The sequence below is a fragment of the Papaver somniferum genome, unplaced genomic scaffold (assembly GCF_003573695.1).
Source record: "Papaver somniferum cultivar HN1 unplaced genomic scaffold, ASM357369v1 unplaced-scaffold_133, whole genome shotgun sequence".
Classification (NCBI taxonomy): domain Eukaryota; kingdom Viridiplantae; phylum Streptophyta; class Magnoliopsida; order Ranunculales; family Papaveraceae; genus Papaver; species Papaver somniferum.
In genome coordinates, this window is record NW_020622492.1 from 16955575 (window position 1) to 16974920 (window position 19346).

At 37.0% G+C, this 19346-nt stretch overlaps 2 long non-coding RNA genes across 2 annotated transcripts; both read left to right on the forward strand.

Annotated features, from left to right (window-relative positions):
• The first annotated feature begins 14284 nt into the window (after positions 1–14284).
• Positions 14285–15609, forward strand: LOC113333496. The gene is made up of 3 exons (XR_003352067.1): positions 14285–14417; positions 14709–14854; positions 15013–15609. It is a non-coding gene; the product is annotated as an uncharacterized LOC113333496 (long non-coding RNA).
• An 819-nt stretch (positions 15610–16428) lies between these two features.
• LOC113333521 lies at positions 16429–17453 on the forward strand. Its single transcript, XR_003352105.1, has 3 exons — positions 16429–16497; positions 16789–16934; positions 17093–17453. It is a non-coding gene; the product is annotated as an uncharacterized LOC113333521 (long non-coding RNA).
• The last annotated feature ends 1893 nt before the right edge of the window (positions 17454–19346 follow it).

Here is a 19346-nt window from a genome sequence, read left to right on the forward strand (position 1 = left end):
TGAGAAGAGAGAAGGAACCGACACCCAAGGGCGAAAGTTGAACTCAGACTCAATGTCCAAAACGTCAGTAATGCATATTTTATATTATGGTTTCTTTCTAGACCAGCGCATGATCCTGACGTTATTTTTCTCAAGGAAGGAGTGACGAGTGTCGACCTTGGGTCCTTGCAAAATGCTACGGGGAATTGGGGCGTAACTCTCGAGATGCTCCCACATCAAGGTTTGGAGGAACATGGTATTGGCATATGTCTCGACTTTCATGAAGCCATCAGAATTACTGGAGTCTATAACTAAAGAGTCTAAATTGGCGAACAATGAACCCAAGAATAGACTGCCAATGGGAATTTTCTCACCTTTAGCCATCTTTATGGCAAAGCGAATCACAAATGGCTTCATCAAGTATCCACAATCTTCAAAGATATCCCTGGAGAGCCACAGGCATAAGAAAGCAGCAATTGTTAAAGCGCCATCAACCGGTTCTTCAGGAATTCTATCTCTCGGCCACCAATGTGATAACCATTGAGCATAGCAGGATGCGGGTGACTCATTGAATTCGTGCATCTTGGCCTCTAATCTGTTAGATATCTCCTTCTCCTCTGACGAAAGCTCTTCAGGGAAATTACCAGTAATTGGAAGGTGCAACAAAGTAACTACATCTTCTAAAGTAATGGTGAATTCTCCCCATCTGTATATAAACATGTGAGTAGGAACACACCAACGGGCGAGCAAGGCTACCATACCTGGTATATCATGGTTGATGATTAAATCTCCAGCAGCTTGAATGGCTCGTGTTACCTGGGCACTATCCAATATGGTCCTAACACGGCTATGACCTAGCATGTGTCTTGCCCATCCAGAGAAATGCATCTGGGGATTTCGTGAAAGCTTGAACTCCACATGAGAAATCGAAAAGTGTTTTCCTTGCAAACAAAACCGGATTACTACTTGAGGAGATACCAATTTATTCTGAGTAGTTCTCCTGGGATTTATTAACAACCGAACGAGGAGCCTAAGGGACGCTTTTCAGGTCTATATAGATACTAAAGAACTTATCCTCAACAGTTGGAATGTTCTTAGTCTTGGGACTTCCCTCTTTCTCCTTTGAAATCTCAGAATCATCATTTCTGGAGGAACCATCACCTCTGGAAGAGGCGTCTGTGGAAACATCCTCTCTCGAAGAAGCATCATCTTCAGAAGCGCTACAGGACTGAGCCATTTTCGCAAAGTTGTTGTGACATCCATACACAAATTTCATCAACAGAATGAAGCAACAAGACAATTATGATGCTCATATCGACGTCTAAAAAAATGGTAATCCTCAACTCTTACCTATTTATGATTTCACGAACTTAGTGATAATAGCGTAAAACCCCAAAACTTGCTTGTTCTTTCAAACCTACAAAGCCGAGCAAAAAACTTATCATTTGGGAGTCAATACTGACTTTTCACGAAACCATGAACAATTCACATAAACATTTCATGTGAACATCTCATGATTTTAAAACATAAAACATATATCATAAATTAATGAAACACAATTTTTCATCTTCAACAGTTACTCAAAATCACTGTTTGATTTTATTTTATCAAAAAAAAAGAAAATTTTTTTTTACGAGAGTTAACTTTGCTCAATCGAGCATTCACCTATGAAACGAGGGTCTTTCCTATTTTGTAAAGTCCGAATAAAATTTCAAAAGTTCTCAAACAAATTTTCGTCATGAACTCTAGGTCTTTTCGAAATTCCTTTAACCCTAAGGATCGTTATTTATTACTTTTTACGAACAAACCTACGTTCCTAAAAGTATTTGCAAAGTTCATGCTTTCAAAAACAAACTTGGATTTTCATGAAACCTAATAAACAAAACTTTTTCTACTGCAACTAGACCATGTCTATTCAAAATTTGATGTATCTCTTCATATTAGGGATTTTTGCTCGTTCCTTCAACTAACGAACAAACGGGCATATACATACGTTTTCTAAAAATCCTTCATAAATTCTACGCATGCATGCAACTAGGGGATTTCTCGTTTTTCGAACAACTCATGAATCATAAAACTAACAGCAAAAAATATAAAAAAAATAAAATAAATAAATTCGGACGGACGGACGGACGGACTCACCTGTCGGCGCCGGCCAGAATTCTGTCGGACGGTGATCGGATGGCGGCGGTGCTGGCGTGAATTTTTCTTCTTCCTCCCTGTTGTTGCTGAACTCGTTAAGGTGATGAAAAGAGTGAGATCTGGTCGGTCAAATAATAAGAATTATTATTAGGGTTATTCCTATTTATATCGAATTTGTTTCCAAAACCTAATAAAACATGGGTTTCCTTTTTTGGACTTGGTCCCGTAAATCCTAAACCGACCATAACTAGGCTTCTCAAAATGCTCAAACCAGCAGTGCCTCATCTCTCCATGATCACGAGATGACACTCTATCTTACTATCAGGGTCCTCACCTGTGCATTTGCTCGTAAATGACATCATTGGGGTAAATCGAGGATTCTGAAACTACCTTTGTAGACTGAGTTCAATCGCTGATCTCATCGATTGAAAATCACCATTTAATGCATTACTGCGAAACATGAATGTTCCCCACTAAGCATGGGACTTAATGTTGATGGTGGATTTTCAACAAAGGGAAAAAACATAAAACCATGAGGCATGTTTTCGACACGGCTTTCAAGCATGCAACGATTCATATTTTACGAAGCCATGATGAGTATGTTTTCGAAAAGCCTCCACTAGCTGAGCGTTTTCATCCCTGGCATCTCATCGTGACCTCTGTGCAGAATAACGTAATTGGGCGGTTCTCCATAGATTGGGAGCTTAACGCCTTCAGGACATCGGTGACACTCACTGTTCCCTGAGTGCATAACAGAGACCCACCTCCACATAGAAGAATAGTTGGGTGGCGGACGCCTTCAGGACGTCGGTGACACTCACCGTTCCCTGATTATATGGAGAGACTATGCATAGATTCAGGCGGTTCTCCGTAGATTGAGAGAACTAATGCCTTTAGGTCGTAAACAACACCGTGACTCCCTGAATATGCACCATTCAGAATAGATGTGACGCTTTAACTGGCTAATATCTTTTCTACAATAGATTAATCCTGCCGTGACATTCACTACTGAATTCCTAGAATAATTTATTATTGCTCCTATTCCATGGACGAATCCACGGCCTGATCCCATGGACTGGCAATAACAATTGCTCCGATTCTATGATCGAATCCACGGCTTGATCTCATAGAATGACAATAAGACAACTGTGCTATCTCATACTCCGATTTCATGATCGAATCCACTGATCTCATGAAATGGTAATAGATAATCTTAATTACTCTGATTCTATGGTCGAATCCACGATCCCATAGGATGGTAATGCTTGTTTTATTATTCTGAATTCGTAGTCGAATCCACAGCTGATCCTGCGAATTGATAATGAACAACTATTCATTTTTATTACTCAGTTTCATGAATTATTCTCCACTAAATTCATAGATTGGTAATAAATACTTAACAACCGGGCATCTGGACCATCACTGAGTAAGCCCCACAAAAATGGTGCGAGTGTACTCGATAATGATGCACGACTGAGCACCCGGATGCACGAACGAGTGTCCAAAAATATGAAATAATGAAGAGTCCTTCGCAAAACAGGAGAAAACAATAAATATTAATAAAATAATAAGAAAAGCCCAAGGCCGGGCCCACCAGCCGGCCGGCCGTGCCCTAGCCATGGTCGGTCCGTGCCTATCCCATTATTTTCCTTATTTTTTGTTATTTCGTGTACTCACGAAAACTCCTTGGTTTTAGCAACTTTCCTTGTTTTTGCAAAACCCGTGAATTCTCCATAAGTTCGTGGATTCACGAAATAATATTATAAAACAAGAAGAAGTGTGCGGGACCGGGCAACCCATCCGGCCGGCCATCCCCGAGCCGTGGTCGGTCCTACACCTCACAATCCTTAGCTTTCATAATTATTATTCCCTAATCTCACGAAACTCCTCCGTTTCAAAAAAAACTCATGGATTCTCCATAACTTCAAGGATTCATGAAAAATAATAAAATAGGGAAAGGTGCGTGGGACCGGACAACCTAGCCGGCCGGCCATGCCCTAGCTATGGTCGGTCCCACACCTTGCAATCCCTAATATTGCATAATTATTATTTTCCTCAATTCATGAAACCCCTGGGTTTGAGCAAAATTCATGATTTCTCCATATTTTCTCAAATATTGCTCAAATCATGAAAAACCAAAAGCCAACATAGTCACACGATTGGATAGCCTCTCACGCAATTTTAAATATTAAAACACTTTTATTTTAATATTTTCAAAATATTGATGAATTGAGCATACATGCTCATTCCAACAAAAATCGAGAATTGTCAGTCAAGATGAAATTCTTCTGAAAATTCACGATATTGCTCGAACGCGCATCAGAAAATACTGAAACCCTCAGTATGGAAACACGGACACCACGGAAACAAGTGAATGCCTTCATGAACGTCCAGGGTAATTCCTAGGGCTTGCACAAGGCCGGTCCCACACGTTTTCATAATTCTGACCTAATTTGCTCAATTGCTCATACTGGGCCCGAACTCTCTCCTACCAACTGGGGGATTCTCCAAATGACCAACAACTGGTCCCATGACCACCAAGGTCCGGTCCCATGCTCTCTCGGTCGGTCCTCATCTCTCATACCTAGGTTTTATCACCTAATGGTGAATCCAGCAATATTTCAATAAATAATGAATCCTGCATTTAATCATCGTTTTTTCACCAACTCTCAAACTGAGAACCCTGGTGCGTGCTCACTCGAGAACTGGACACCCATGGACGCTCATCACTCCATGTGGTTGGTCCCTCCTCACTCATGTCCAATTTTCAGCAATTCACCAATTGATGAAGCATTAATACAATTAGGGTTTCGAACAAACGCTCCACGAATCACCATTCTGAGCAAGTTCAAACACAAAATAATGTTGATTCAGCAATCAACATCCAAATTAATAATATTCGGTATATTTTTGATTAATATTTTATTGGGTCACGGCACCAGTAAATAATTCGTCGAATTGAGCAATACTTGCTTAGTTGTTCGAATATTGATCCAACCATCAATGTTCGGTAATTCATCACTAGTTTGTCGAATTGAGAAACACTTTCTCAATTGCACGTCAAATTATCAATATTCAGTGTTTTGTTGAATTGAGCAACACTTGCTCAGTTGCACGCCAAAATTATCAAATTCGTCGAATTGAGCTACTTGCTCAATTGCTCGACAAACTCTCAATATTCAGCAATTCGTCGAGTTGAGCAATACTTGCTCAGTCGCTCTAGTCAGTAATTCATTGACATCTCAGAGAACTACGTGTTCAATCCATGAATCACTGAGCATTCACCACTTATGCTCGATTCAACAAAACTAGACTCACAGTCTAAATCAGTCAACAACTGACTAACTAATACACGTCTGCCTTGCAGACTCCACGATTTATGAAATATCAATCACGTCACAAATGGGGGGATATCACTTAGGGTTTTGGTATGGCGGTCTTCGTCACGTGGATTCATCCACAACGAGAAATGTGCGTAAGTTGTGTAAACGGTTGAAGGAGTCAGCAAAGTAGTGGTTGCACGATTGGTCAAGTCTCCGCACGAAATGGAACTGACTTTACCACGATCTCCCACTTTCCCACTCTTTCACTCAAGAAACCGTCACACTTACAGGGATCAGTGGTACATCACTCTTGCAATAAAAATAAGTCTAAATTGAGGATATCAGGATATCATCAATCATCGATTATCATCATTATCCGTCAACAACTCGATATAAACTTATTCACAGAACTCAACTTCAGCGGTTCAGCAATATTGCAGAAACCTTCAACACACCCACAATCCTTGATCATCACTGATCCCACACAACTCTCAGCTTTCTTCCTACAATCAACCCATCTCCCTCTTTGCGACTGAATTGACTCTGGAATGGCCATTGTATTGGTTTAGGATAGAGTCATACAGATTGATTTCCTAAATCTAAGCAACCCCTTTGCAGCGGTGCATTCGTGTGAGGATTAACATTTTGCCCGGCTGAGGAGTCTCGACAGCACGCTCGACTCTTCACTTTCCCAAAAAACCGGCGGATCGTTTTTCCCCATCCACACTACTAATCATATATGTGTATCTCTTTATTTTGTGGTCAAAAAAATCCAAAAATCACTGAATTCGGACATCGTATGCAAAAGTTATGTCGAAAACAGTTGAGTGTTGTGATCTGTCACAAGAACCCTCATGGTTTGGGTGACTTTTTAATTTAGCGGGATTAAGTTCTAGCCCTAGTAGGTAGGCTTTATCAAAGGATTATGAGGGGTTCTAATAGAATCAGTATGTGAAAAAGTCACAATATGTTGAATCGGTTTTGGTTTAGCATAAAAGCATATGTGTTTCGACGGTTTTCAACATTTGCTTGCAATTGTTAAAAACGGTTTCCAACCTTTCTCTGGTAAAGGTTGAGGTGTGTTGTTATTCTTTTGTTTATGAATAAGGATGACAACATGGTGATATTTCGATACCAATTCTCCCTGGACGAAGATGTTATCATATTGGAGAAGTGGATGCGAAATTTGAGGTAACAATCTTGTTAGTTAATTGTTTTCCTGTTTAAGAAAAGCCTGAGTTTATATTATATATATTTGTTGCTTTTGCTTAACAAAATTTAGGTTCAATTGATATTTATTCCATGATGTGTGTGTGGATGTGTGTTTTAATTGGTTCCTGTTAATAAAAACTATTGTTATCTTGATTTATTGTGTGGTATCAATTGTTTAGGCTTACAAAATTTCGACAATTGATGTGTGTGTGATTCAATTGGTTCCGGTTAAGAAAAACTATTGTTATCTTGGTTTTGTATAGTTTCAATGGTTTAGGCTTACAAAATTACGGTACAATTGCGGTGCTTTTAATGTCTATGTTGTTTCAATTGCTTCCGTTTGAGGTAAATAATTACGCAAGTTGATTTATGTTGGTTTGTATGAATTATTTATGGCTTAACGAAATAATTTGTGTACGGGATGAGTTTTTTAGTCCAATTCGATTCCGGATAAGAAACTAAGTTAATTCTGATCTTAGTTTGTCTTATCAAAGTGAGGTTTCGGTTATTCAAGTCTAACCAAATGCCTAAACAAGGAAATGATAGTTAACTAACCTAGTATTTGTTTTTTTTTTAAATTGAAAGTTCTAAGGTCATGGATAATTAGAACTTGATAAGAAAAATGGAGTTATCTTTATTTTGGTCTTATCGAATTAACCGGTTGTTTTTGAACAATCGGTTTAGCAAAGGAACTAATGTGATTAGTTGTTTTTGGTTTGCTAAACTAAATGGGAAAAATTGTTCCGGGCAATTGTTTCCTTGGTAACATATCAAAATAAGACTACTTGTAGTTTTGATATTGGTTATCAGAACATGATGTGTGGAACCCTCGTGCCTAAATCTGCAGGTTTGCAAGTCTATCATGAGATTTATAAGATTCTTTTCGTGTTGTCCTTTATTTTTTCGTTTCTTGGTCATTTTTGTGACAAAAAGGTGGAGAAATATATGGAGTAAACAAGTGATACTCGCATTGATTTTATATTAATTGGTATCACTAAGGAAAAGAATATTGGTACTTGAATGTTTTATCTAACGAAAGAGTGAAAGAATAGATTAAGGGGGAGTAACATGTCATATTGATTGGTATAACAAAGACGTACGGATTGAATATCTACCTATCTTCCTTAGGGGGAGTATTAGCTTTGTTATTATAATGTCAACAACGGCATTTTCAAGGATTGAATGTAAGCAGTTTTACCGTGATGTTGAATCGGGCGGAGTGTAATGAATTCTTGTAATTTTTTTATCCATATGATGTAAGAGTTTTGTCACTAAAATTGACAAAGGGGGAGATTGTTAGAGCATTGCTCGGTTGAACCCACCAAGCGTTGGTATGTCAAGTTTGGTTGTCATATTTTAGTGAATCAAAACTCAAGTTAAGAGTCGCTTGATTATGTACTAGATTTAAATTGCGTATAGGTTAGCTTGAAAGCATTAGGATATGAGACATTACAAGTATTTCGAAGTCTTGAAGATGTGAAGAAGCAAGTAGCTACAACGACAACAATCATCCTTCCACTTGAGGTTAGTGATATTTGACTTGAACTATTTCATTCCCTAACGTATCTTTCAAGTCGTGCATATTGAAAACATAACTGCGAAGCATATATGAACTCTATATAGACATAGTATTAAGGAATACAATACGAGGTTTATTGCTTAACCATTAAACTTTGTAGATAAGACATCGCCATAATCATTTGAATGCTATTGTGATTATGTATGGGTATGAGGTGAGGATTTCATCCTAGGGAACAATGTTTACATGTGTCCTAAGGAAGTACGTTCATAAACTTGTTTGTGAACCGAAAAAAGGAAAATGCCAGGAGTTATTGGTTTTGTTATTCATTGCATATCTTATGAACAACCAATATGTGTGATAGAGTATAACCGCTCACAACTTGTTGTGTTCTTGGTAGAACTATTCACAAAGTCCTGACTTTTGTATTTGTATAACTTTTATTAGTAAAACCAATCTTAAGTAATCACCTGTGGTATGATCGGATTATGTCTGCCTTGGGGAAAGGGAACCGATCCTAGTAAGGGAAAGGGAACCGATCCTTGTAAGGGAAAGGGAACCGATCCTTGTAAGGGAAAGGGAACCGATCCTTGTAAGGGGTGCAGTACATCAAGGGGAACCGATCCTTGTATGGGGTGCAACAAGGTTTATAGAATAAAATGGAACCGATCCTATGAACATGTGCAACACATATAAGTTAGATACCATATATATGTGGGGAACCGATCATAGTACCTAGTCAACCGAATCTTTGGGAAGCTAGTGTGACTATGCGTAGTACTCACATGGAGGTAGAACCGAAACTTGTTTTGGTAGAACCGCAAACCCATGATTGTGATTGAATGTTGGTTTGATCAATCACATAGTTCTTGAAAGTCAGATGAACCAATTCTAAACTTGTTTGGAAGTGTGGCAAATCGGTTTCAAGGTTGTAAGTGTGAAAGAGAACTTAGAAAGTAAAGATGTCGACAAACTTTGAACACGTGTTGTGAATTTTTATTTCTATAATTGTTCAAAGATATTCCTTAAAGGATAAGGGAAGATAATCCCAGGATCGAAACATAAGTAAGTTAAGAATCTTTTAATTAAGGTTATTAATTTCACTTTGTAGGGAAATTACAGAATTAATAATGTGCATTTAATAATTAGATTTTCCGAGAGATTTCGATTTTTATTTTTGGATAGAGCATTTCTAGGAATTATGGAAACCGAATTTGTGCTTTAATGAATATCTTGAGAATATTTTCGGTTTTGGAAATTCCTTGGTGTCCAAACTTCCTTGTCTATAAATACACGAAATTTGCCTTTCTAGCAAACTAATCCTTCGTAACAACAGACTTCCTCTTTTGTATTTGTTACTGGTGTAGTCTCCTATCGGAGAGGAGAGTAATCTAATTAGGTGAAATCTCTTACGGCCGCTCGTTTTAAAGTCTTCTTTGGGATTGAGAAGCTCTAGCACGACCCGTTAGTGAAAAACTAGATAATTGAGGTTTATCTTTGTTTTCGATTGATTTGATTGACTAATGGTGGTTGATATCTGATCGCACCTAGTTTTTTTATTCTTGAGAATCTTCTCCTCTGATATAAGATTCACTCAAACTAGTTCAGAGTTTCGACAGGGATCTTTAGACTGTTGTTAGTTCTAAAGATGATCTTGTGATAATCCATTGTTAACAGACGTCGTTTTGTGCGTGATTGATCACAAGAGATTCAAGTGATTGTGTGCAGGTTTTTATTGAAGATTTAAGAAGATTTGAAGACAATGAAGATATTGAAGATCTGACTCGGGTTTATAATCTTTGGTGTGCACAATACTTGTTTGGGTAAAAGAGGATCCAATTAATAATCAGTTTATCCTTGTGGTAGATTGGATTGATTAATTGAGTAGATCGGCATCAACACGGTTCTTCGGATTAAAGGTGTTGTTGGCTTAATCTTAATCGATTACCTTTGGGTGATTGAACATAAGATAGATCTAGACCTGACGAAGGAGTTTATGTTAAGATAAACGGAAGAGCCTTTGTCCGACTCATATCACTTGGTTGAATAAAGTTGATACCAAACAGATTTCTTGTTCCTTTACTGTTTAGAATACGAACCAAAGTGATTGTTCCAAGTGGGTGACTTATTCATAAATCGGAGGCGTGGGAATACAGACGGAACTAGGTGAACTATAGGTTAGTTACTTGGTCTCAACTATACGAAGTTAGTGTAATTTTGTGTAGCGGCTTAATTCTGAGAGTATTCAGTTCTGGACTAGGTCTCGGGGTTTTTCTGCATTTGTGGTTTCCTCGTTAACAAAATCTTGTTGTGTCATTTACTTTTATTTTCCGCATTATAATTGTTTTATTATAATTAAAGTAAATTACACAAACGTTAATTCCTATTTACTTGATAATCAATCCTATTGTGTTTGGTTAAGTCCGAACCTTTATATCAAGTAAACATACTTCGTTGTTGTATTGTCTCGATCTCGTATCCATAGACAATCACACGAAGTATAAACCGATTAGTTGTATTGTCTCAACCCAGTCCATAGACAATCACTTTCGTAGAAAGGACTTATAGGTAGGAAAAGTTTTAGCTTGAGGTATATTTGGGTACCCTCGCCTTTTCAAAAGGAAGTAGGTGAGTAAGGAACAACTTATTTATATCATCATAAATCATATCATAAGATTGTCTCTGAATATGTCCATGAATCAAACTGGAGGGCGCTCCGAAGTTTCAAATGATTCTAGAGAACAATTAAATCTTGACGGATTATGAGAATACACATGAGTCAATGGAAGGATCATGCGTGCACAGTGATGATATAATCCATAAATAGTTGTTCCATAAGTAGAGCACAATGAGATCGAACCATGCTTTATTTTGATTAATTTCAAATAAAGAGTATATTTGGCCTACGCAATCCAGGTATAACTCAGTTCTTCGACAAATATACGGGTATTTGGTGTGGTAGTGCTAACCAACCAAGTGTAAAGCCTGTGGGACATATGTGGTTATTTGTCACAAAGTGTAGTGAGAAGAATGAGGTCTTAAAGTATAAAGAATCACCTTGTGGCGTGAGGTTTCTCACAAACCCCTGGATCGCTTACTCTTTTCAACATCATAACGTTCAGATAATTAGTTTGCTTGGTAGTTTCAAAAGAAATTGAAACATAATAGATGTGGTTATATTTCTGGAGATTTAGACTCAAAGATATTTGCAAAAGTTCATGATGGCCTTGTGCTTCCCAAGTCGAATGACTCTAAACCACGGAGTGTATTTGTAGTTACACTGAAACACTCACTTATTGATTTAAACAATCAGGCGGATATGGTATACCCGTCTAAGTGACTATTTGATTGGGAAGGGATAAACAAGTAAGGTTTTGTGCCATGCGTATTAAATAAGTTCCTGATTCAGAATTATAGCTATCTATGTCGACGGTATGGACATGATAAGTACTCTTAATGGAATAAGAGATCTCACAAGTTATTTAAAATCTGAATTTGGGATGAAAATCCTAGGAAATCTCGATCTTATCTATATTTTGAACTAGAAGACCGAGCTTGTGGTATATTATTTCAACAGTTTGCATATGTCCTTCGAGCAATGTCTATTGGCCTTGGAATTACAAACAACTACTTGACTGAATTGTATAGTATTATTGTGGGTATGGAGTGGGCTACAAGATAGGGAGTTAGGCGTATTTGTTACGTTATAGCCTAAACTTAAAATTATGATGATGGTGACGTCCAAGCTATCGATATTTGCATAATGGGAAGACCAAGCTATCGATATTTGCATAATGGGATCTTCCCGAGAGTTAAGGTAATATATCTTCAACATCACGCCTAATTGCGTTTAAAATTTCATATTGTCATTGTCCTAGAATATATCTGTATGACTTAATTATGTGTATGCGACTATGTATTTGGATATGATTGTACGTTTAATTAGAATTCATGAGTTAGAATGCTACTTTGTGAATTGTGTATTTACATGGTACATTCATGCACAGACATAAACGTAATTTGGATTCTGTTAGTAAGGAGCGTTCAGTGCATGTCTGAAAACGTGCAAATGAAAGAAATGGAAGAATTGGGACGTGCCCATAACTTATGATCATGGCACACCAAGTACATTTAAGAAAACATCTGGTAAAAACTAAAAACCACAACATTTTTCACTGCAAATCTGGATTGCGATACTCATGTCGATGGTGATGGTGTATAAATATGATATCTGTATATATTCCTGTCATTAGGTGTTTTTATTGTTTGTTAGGTAAATACTTGACCTTTGTGTTTCATTTTATGGATGATTGAAGTCCTAAAAATTTAATCTTTTACGATTTAGAATCATTGATTTCACCATTTGATCATTCTGTAGAACTTCACAAAGCGTTTACTTATGCATTTCAGAATTTGATATGTAGGATATGCTAAGTTGCACTTACACTTGGTGGTGCATGTCTATAAACAACTTCAGAGCTTCCCTGCAGCTTTTGTGGAAGCAGCATATCTCCAATTTGATGCAGGGAGTGTTGCATCATCACTCTTTTAAACTGCAAAGCGGGGCTAAGTAAATGTTTACTTACGTTTCTTTTTATTAATTATGCATTGCACCACTTTTTATGCAGTCTGATCTTCAGTACCTTTGTTTGTGTTATTGCCTGGAATTAGAGGGTCGTATCCGTGTTTAGATGTGACTTAAATTACTTACTCGTTCAATTCTAACAGGGGTGATAGATTTCAAGCCTATGATGGAAGTGCAAGGCTGCAAATTATGCCATTTGAACTCTTTTCATCTTTGTTATCTGGGTATGCACTTCAACGTGTTTGTGGTGCTTGAGAGGATGACGGGATTTTAAAAGTGGCATCAACAACAACAAGAATAAGCTTTCCTTCCTATTTGGTAACAAGAACTAATAACCAACTGGCACAAGTTTTTGAGTTATAGGTGAAATTTTGATTAATTATAAATTGATGACAAACACACTTTATTAGAGGTTTACTATAAGGAGATCAGTGTGAAAATAAATTATTATCAAATTATTGCGCTTTGCATAGTGCTAGGCAACTTCTTTTGTTATTTACATCCTTAGGTTAAAGCGGCAGGTACAAAAGAAGCGCAAGGAAACGGTCAGTTCAATCCCTAATTGACGTGTGGTTGCGTATCAAGATTAGCAAATGGTTTCACCAGGAAGGCATATTCTCAGCAATCGACGTGCAATGCATGTGTATTCTACTTGTACCTATAGGAAAGCGAACTTATCTGCAGATGGCATGGTGAAAAGTGGTTGTTTTCTTAGCAATGAAGAAGGTTTACATTATGATGGAAGACCTCATTTTTTGAATTCAGTTGAATATCCTAATGTTGCTTATTAGATTCAAGCAGTTTACAAGTTTTTGGGGTTGCTGTGACCTCTATTCTTTATAAATTTTGTTATCTATTATTATAAATTTTGACTAATCAATTTATTATTTTTTTTTGCGTATGTCCATTGTCAAGCAATTTAACAAAGACATGCATCCTGATAACACTAACATGATTAGTCGAGGTTCAAATGTAAGTAAGTGACCATTTCGTCTAAAGGAAGATGATAAAGATGTGTTGGGAATGAAATTCCCATATCTAAGTACTTTTTTTTTGTAAGTCCAAAATTGTATTAATAAATAACAAAAGAGTTACAACGTAGGAGAAAAGAAAAGAAGTCAAAACGTCCCGAAAAACTTAAAACCTAAATAAATCGATAATAAGATACATGTGAATATTGCACAGAATTAATAAAATGAGACATATCATCATAGTTTAATCCCTCTCCATTTTGAAGAAGGCACCCCACACTTCGCCATGGCATCCTCAGAAAAGTTAGCTTCACAGAAAGTGTGCTCAAAAATATTGTTTTCGAGCAAACCAAGGAATAGAAATTAAATGGCATATCTTGCACGAACAGCAACCCGACGACTTCGAACAAACCAAGGAATAGAAATTAAATCAGAAGAGAAAACCTGAACTGCACTCCACGAATCAGACCTGATTATGATCCTATTAAAACCCCACTTTAGAGCCCATTCAAGACCAATAATAATTCCATTAAGTTCAGCCAAATAGGTGGTAGTGACACCTAAACCAATGCACATAGCCCCCAAAAATCTAGCTCCACTATCACGAGCAACACCACCAGCCCCAGCAACTCCCGGATTTCCTCTTGCCGTATCATCACAACAAATAAGAAGTTCATTACTCTCCGGTAAAGACCAAAAACACTCAACTGGATCCTTAACATTTTTCACTGCAAATCTGGATTGCAATACTCATGTCGATGGTGATGGTGTATAAATATGATATCTGTATATATTCCTGTCATTAGGTGTTTTTATTGTTTGTTAGGTAAATACTTGACCTTTGTGTTTCATTTTATGGATGATTGAAGTCCTAAAAATTTAATCTTTTACGATTTAGAATCATTGATTTCACCATTTGATCATTCTGTAGAACATCACAAAGCGTTTACTTATGCATTTCAGAATTTGATATGTAGGATATGCTAAGTTGCACTTACACTTGGTGGTGCATGTCTATAAACAACTTCAGAGCTTCCCTGCAGCTTTTGTGGAAGCAGCATATCTCCAATTTGATGCAGGGAGTGTTGCATCATCCCTCTCTTAAACTGCAAATCGGGTTTAAGTAAATGTTTGCTTACGTTTCTTTTTATTAATTATGCATTGCACCACTTTTTATGCAGTCTGATTTTCAGTACCTTTGTTTGTGTTATTGCCTGGAATTAGAGGGTTGTATCCGTGTTTAGATGTGACTTAAATTACTTACTCGCTCAATTGTAACAGGGGTGATAGATTTCAAGCCTATGATGGAAGTGCAAGGCTGCAAATTATGCCATTTGAACTCTTTGCATCTTTGTTATCTGGGTATGCACTTCCAACGTGTTTGTGGTGCTTGAGAGGGTGACGGGATTTTAAAAGTGGCATCAACAACAACAAGAATAAGCTTTCCTTCCTATTTGGTATCAAGAACTAATAACCAACTGGCACTAGTTTTTGAGTTATAGGTGAAATTTTGATTAATTATAAATTGATGACAAACACACTTTATTAGAGGTTTACTATAAGGAGATCAGTGTGAAAATAAATTATTATCAAATTATTGCGCTTTGCATAGTGCTAGGCAACTTCTTTTGTTATTTACATCCTTAGGTTAAAGCGGCAGGTACAAAAGAAGCGCAAGGAAATGGTCAGTTCAATCCCTAATTGTCGTGTGGTCGCGTATCGAGATTAGCAAATGGTTTCACCAGGAAGGCATATTCTCAGCAATCGACGTGCAATGCACGTGTATTCTACTTGTACCTATAGGGAGGCGAACTTATCTGCAGATGGCATGGTGAAAAGTGGTTGTTTTCTTAGCAATGAAGAAGGTTTACATTATGATGGAAGACCTCATTTTTTGAATTCATTTGAATATCCTAATGTTGCTTATTAGATTCAAGCAGTTTACAAGTTTTTGGGGTTGTTGTGACCTCTATTCATTATAAATTTTGTTATCTATTATTATAAATTTTGACTAATCAATTTATTATTTTTTTTGCATATGTCCATTGTCAAGCAATTTAACAAAGACATGCATCCTGATAACACTCACATGATTAGTCGAGGTTCAAATGTAAGTAAGTGACCATTTCGTCTAAAGGAAGATGATAAAGATGTGTTGGGAATAAAATTCCCATATCTAAGTACTTTTTTTTTGGTAAGTCCGAAATTGTATTAATAAATAACAAAAGAGTTACAACGTAGGAGAAAAGAAAAAAGGTAAAAACGTCCCGAAAAACTTAAAACCTAAATAAATCGATAATAAGATACATGTGAATATTGCACAGAATTAATAAAATGAGACATATCATCATAGTTTAATCCCTCTCCATTTTGAAGAAGGCACCCCACACTTTGCTATGGCATCCGCAGAAAAGTTAGCTTCACAGAAAGTGTGCTCAAAAATATTGTTTTCATATCTTGCACGAACAGCAACCCGACGACTTCGAGCAAACCAAGGAATAAAAATTAAATCAGAAGAGAAAACCTGAACTGCACTCCACGAATCAGACCTGATTCTGATCCTATTAAAACCCCACTTTAGAGCCCATTCAAGACCAATAATAATTCCATTAAGTTCAGCCAAATAGGTGGTAGTGACACCTAAACCAATGCACATAGCCCCCAAAACTCTAGCTCCACTATCACGAGCAACAACACCAGCCCCAGCAACTCCCGGATTTCCTCTTGCCGTACCATCACAACAAATAAGAAGTTCATTACTCTCCGGTAAAGACCAAAAACACTCAACTGGATCCTTAACATTTTTCACTTCAAATCTGGATTGCGATACTCATGTCGATGGTGATGGTGTATAAATATGATATCTGTATATATTCCTGTCATTAGGTGTTTTTATTGTTTGTTAGGTAAATACTTGACCTTTGTGTTTCATTTTATGGATGATTGAAGTCCTAAAAATTTAATCTTTTACGATTTAGAATCATTGATTTCACCATTTGATCATTCTGTAGAACATCACAAAGCGTTTACTTATGCATTTCAGAATTTGATATGTAGGATATGCTAAATTGCACTTACACTTGGTGGTGCATGTCTATAAACAACTTCAGAGCTTCCCTGCAGCTTTTGTGGAAGCAGCATATCTCCAATTTGATGCAGGGAGTGTTGCATCATCCCTCTCTTAAACTGCAAATCGGGTTTAAGTAAATGTTTGCTTACGTTTCTTTTTATTAATTATGCATTGCACCACTTTTTATGCAGTCTGATTTTCAGTACCTTTGTTTGTGTTATTGCCTGGAATTAGAGGGTTGTATCCGTGTTTAGATGTGACTTAAATTACTTACTCGCTCAATTGTAACAGGGGTGATAGATTTCAAGCCTATGATGGAAGTGCAAGGCTGCAAATTATGCCATTTGAACTCTTTGCATCTTTGTTATCTGGGTATGCACTTCCAACGTGTTTGTGGTGCTTGAGAGGGTGACGGGATTTTAAAAGTGGCATCAACAACAACAAGAATAAGCTTTCCTTCCTATTTGGTATCAAGAACTAATAACCAACTGGCACTAGTTTTTGAGTTATAGGTGAAATTTTGATTAATTATAAATTGATGACAAACACACTTTATTAGAGGTTTACTATAAGGAGATCAGTGTGAAAATAAATTATTATCAAATTATTGCGCTTTGCATAGTGCTAGGCAACTTCTTTTGTTATTTACATCCTTAGGTTAAAGCGGCAGGTACAAAAGAAGCGCAAGGAAACGGTCAGTTCAATCCCTAATTGACGTGTGGTTGCGTATCAAGATTAGCAAATGGTTTCACCAGGAAGGCATATTCTCAGCAATCGACGTGCAATGCATGTGTATTCTACTTGTACCTATAGGAAAGCGAACTTATCTGCAGATGGCATGGTGAAAAGTGGTTGTTTTCTTAGCAATGAAGAAGGTTTACATTATGATGGAAGACCTCATTTTTTGAATTCAGTTGAATATCCTAATGTTGCTTATTAGATTCAAGCAGTTTACAAGTTTTTGGGGTTGCTGTGACCTCTATTCTTTATAAATTTTGTTATCTATTATTATAAATTTTGACTAATCAATTTATTATTTTTTTTTGCGTATGTCCATTGTCAAGCAATTTAACAAAGACATGCATCCTGATAACACTAACATGATTAGTCGAGGTTCAAATGTAAGTAAGTGACCATTTCGTCTAAAGGAAGATGATAAAGATGTGTTGGGAATGAAATTCCCATATCTAAGTACTTTTTTTTTTGGTAAGTCCAAAATTGTATTAATAAATAACAAAAGAGTTACAACGTAGGAGATAAGAAAAGAGGTCAAAACGTCCCGAAAAACTTAAAAACCTAAATAAATCGATAATAAGATACATGTGAATATTGCACAGAATTAATAAAATGAGACATATCATCATAGTTTCATCCCTCTCCATTTTGAAGAAGGCACCCACACTTCGCTATGGCATCCGCGGAAAAGTTAGCTTCACAGAAAGTGTGCTCAAAAATATTGTTTTCATATCTTGCACGAACAGCAACCCGACGACTTCGAGCAAACCAAGGAATAGAAATTAAATCAGAAGAGAAAACCTAAACTGCACTCCACGAATCAGACCTGATTCTGATCCTATTAAAACCCCACTTTAGAGCCCATTCAAGACCAATAATAATTCCATTAAGTTCAGCCAAATAGGTGGTAGTGACACCTAAACCAATGCACATAGCCCCCAAAACTCTAGCTCCACTATCACGAGCAACAACACCACCCCCAGCAACTCCCGGATTTCCTCTTGTCGTACCATCACAACAAATAAAAAGTTCATTACTCTCCGGTAAAGACCAAAAACACTCAATTGGATCCTTAACATTTTTCACTACAAATCTGGATTGCGATACTCATGTCGATGGTGTATAAATATGATATTTGTATATATTCCTGTCATTAGGTGTTTTTATTGTTTGTTAGGTAAATAATTGACCTTTGTGTTTCATTTTATGGATGATTGAAGTCCTAAAAATTTAATCTTTTACGATTTAGAATCATTGATTTCACCATTTGATCATTCTGTGGAACTTCACAAAGCGTTTACTTATGCATTTCAGAATTTGATATGTAGGATATGCTACGTTGCACTTACACTTGGTGGTGCATGTCTATAAACAACTTCAGAGCTTCCCTGCAGCTTTTGTGGAAGCAGCATATCTCCAATTTGATGCAGGGAGTGTTGCATCATCACTCTCTTAAACTGCAAATCGGGGCTAAGTAAATGTTTGCTTACGTTTCTTTTTATTAATTATGCATTGCACCACTTTTTATGCAGTCTGATTTTCAGTACCTTTGTTTGTGTTATTGTGTGGAATTAGAGGGTCGTATCCGTGTTTAGATGTGACTTAAATTACTTACTCGCTCAATTCTAACAGGGGTGATAGATTTCAAGCCTATGATGGAAGTGCAAGGCTGCAAATTATGCCATTTGAACTCTTTGCATCTTTGTTATCTGGGTATGCACTTCCAACGTGTTTGTGGTGCTTGAGAGGGTGACGGGATTTTAAAAGTGGCATCAACAACAACAAGAATAAGCTTTCCTTCCTATTTGGT